The sequence below is a fragment of the Hyla sarda genome, chromosome 2 (assembly GCF_029499605.1).
Source record: "Hyla sarda isolate aHylSar1 chromosome 2, aHylSar1.hap1, whole genome shotgun sequence".
Classification (NCBI taxonomy): domain Eukaryota; kingdom Metazoa; phylum Chordata; class Amphibia; order Anura; family Hylidae; genus Hyla; species Hyla sarda.
The window spans coordinates 501,696,425-501,698,924 of record NC_079190.1 but is presented as its reverse complement, the minus strand read 5'-3'; positions in this window follow the sequence as shown (position 1 = coordinate 501,698,924).

Here is a 2,500-nt window from a genome sequence, read left to right as displayed (position 1 = left end):
TCCCCGCCGAATCGCGCCTCGCTTGATCGATCGGGGGACCTTACACGGGGGAAAACACGGAAATATGCCCTTAGCTCCGCCCCTCCGGTCCGAAGAGAGGGTAGGCCGCGCGCGCATCACCCCGGGGTCCGGGGAACCTCAGCGGACTGCCTGCCGAAGTTGCTCGACTCGCTCGACGTCCCAGCTCTCTGGCACAGGTAGCCGTTCGAAGGTACCCGGTCGTGATGCTGCGATACACTTTTATGAACACATACCACTCCGACATACCCAGCTCGTGGAACTGTCGCCTGGATTCAGATTTCAAATCCGATCTCATAGTTGTTCTCGGTCTCGGGATAATCGTCAGGCGTGGAGTTCTGTCCGGGGACACTTCCAGAGGCCTTGCCCGGGTTCGGTGCACCCTGCCTGGGCACAGGGACCCGCACCTCCCCCGGGCTGACAACCGGGACTTTGACATTCGTCAGGGGTCCGCATCACCGATCTTGCGCCCAAGGACGGCACGCCTTGCCTGGGTAGAGGGACCCGCGCCTCCTGCCCTGGTACCCCGGGTCGGGTACGTGAGCCCGCCGGAAACCGGAGGTTCATCCCCAGGGGAGCCCGCGCTTGGCCCTGGCGTACCCTGGGAGGGCGGCCGGGGGGCTCGCTCTCCTGCTACTCCGGGGCTGGTGGCTGTTCTGCGGTCCCCAGTCGTCTGTCTGTGATACAGTTTTATGGGCGTGTGCCACTCTATCATGCCCAGCTCGTGGAACTGTCGCCTGGATTCAGATTTCAAATACGATCTCATAGCGGTTCTCGGTTTCGGGATAATCGTCAGGCGTGGAGGTCTGTCGGGGGACACTTCCAGAGGCCTTGCCCGGGTTCGGTGCACCCTGCCTGGGCACAGGGACCCGCACCTCCCCCGGGCTGACAACCGGGACTTTGACATTCGTCAGGGGTCCGCATCATCGATCTTGTGCCCAAGGACGGCGCGCCCTGCCTGGGTACAGGGACCCGCGCCTCCCGCCCTGGTACCCCGGGTCGGGTACGTTAGCCCACTGGAAACCGGAGGTTCATCCCCAGGGGAGCCCGCGCTCGGCCCTGGCATACCCTGGGAGGGCGGCCGGGCGGCTCACTCTCCTGCTACTCCGAGTCAGGTGGCTGTTCGAAGGTACCCAGTCGCGATGCTGCGATACAGTTTTATGAACGCGTGCCACTCTCTCATGCCCAGCTCGTGGAACTGTCGCCTGGATTCAGCTTTCAAATCCGATCTCATAGCGGTTCTCGGTTTTGGGATAATCGTCAGGCGTGGAGGTCTGTCAGGGGACACTTCCAGAGGCCTTGCCCGGGTTCGGTTGACCTGCCTGGGCACAGGGACCCGCACTACCCCTGGCCGACAACCGGGACTTTGACATTCGTCAGGGGTACGCATCACCGATCTTGTGCCCAAGGACGGCACGCCCTGCCTGGGTACAGGGACCCGCGCCTCCCGCCCTGGTTCTCCCCCTGCCCCGGGTTGGGTACGTGAACCAGCCGAAATCGGAGGTTCGTCCACAGGGGAGCCCGCGCTCGGCCCTGGCATACCCTGGGAGAGCGGCCGGGCGGCTTGCTCTCCTGCTATCCCCAGGCAGGTGGCCGTTCTAAGGTCCCCAGTCGCGATGCTGCCACACGAGTTTATGAACGCGTACCACTCAGACATGCCCAGCTCGTGGAACTGCGAGGCGGATTCGGCATTCAAATCCGATCTCATAGCGGTTCTCGGTTTCGGGATAATCGTCAGGCGTGGGGGTCTGTCAGGGGACCCTTCCAGAGGCCCTGCCCGGGGACGGTGCACCCTTTTCGGGTAGTCTTCCGACCCCCCCCCCCCCCCGTGTGAGACTTTGTATTTTTATTTATTCACGACTACCACCGGAAGCCTCACCGGGGACCTTCCGCGGGGGTCTACCCGGCGATGGTGCGCCCTCCTCGAGTAGTCTGACCACCTCGTCCCCCTCTGCGGAAATGGGGCTTTTTTTCACTTTTTTCTAATTTTTATGCTCAGGGCAACCTTGCTCTACCATGCGAGACTGGCCCTCCGAACTCAAAAGTTTTAAACAAAGCCTTCCCCGGAGCACTTGCCCGGGGAAGGCGCACCGAGGCCCGGGCATGCGCCCTGCCTCATTCCCCTGTGGAGAACCGGGCCCAGGGGACTTTGGACAGTCCCCTGGAGGTCTCGCCGGGGGCCTCCCGAAAGGGCGTACCCAAGAAGAGTGCACCCTGACCCGGGTACGAGGGCCGGCTCGTCCCCCTGCAGAGAACCGGGCCCAGGGGACTTTGGACAGTCCCCTGGAGGTCTCGCCGGGGGCCTCCCGGACGGGCGTACCCAAGAAGAGTGCACCCTGACCCAGGTACGAGGGCCGGCTCGTCCCCCTGCGGAGAATCGGGCCCGGGGGACTTTGGACAGTCCCCTGGAGGTCTCGCCGGGGGCCTCCCGGACGGGCGTACCCGGGAGAGTGCACCCTGGCCCGGAAACGTGGGCAGGCTC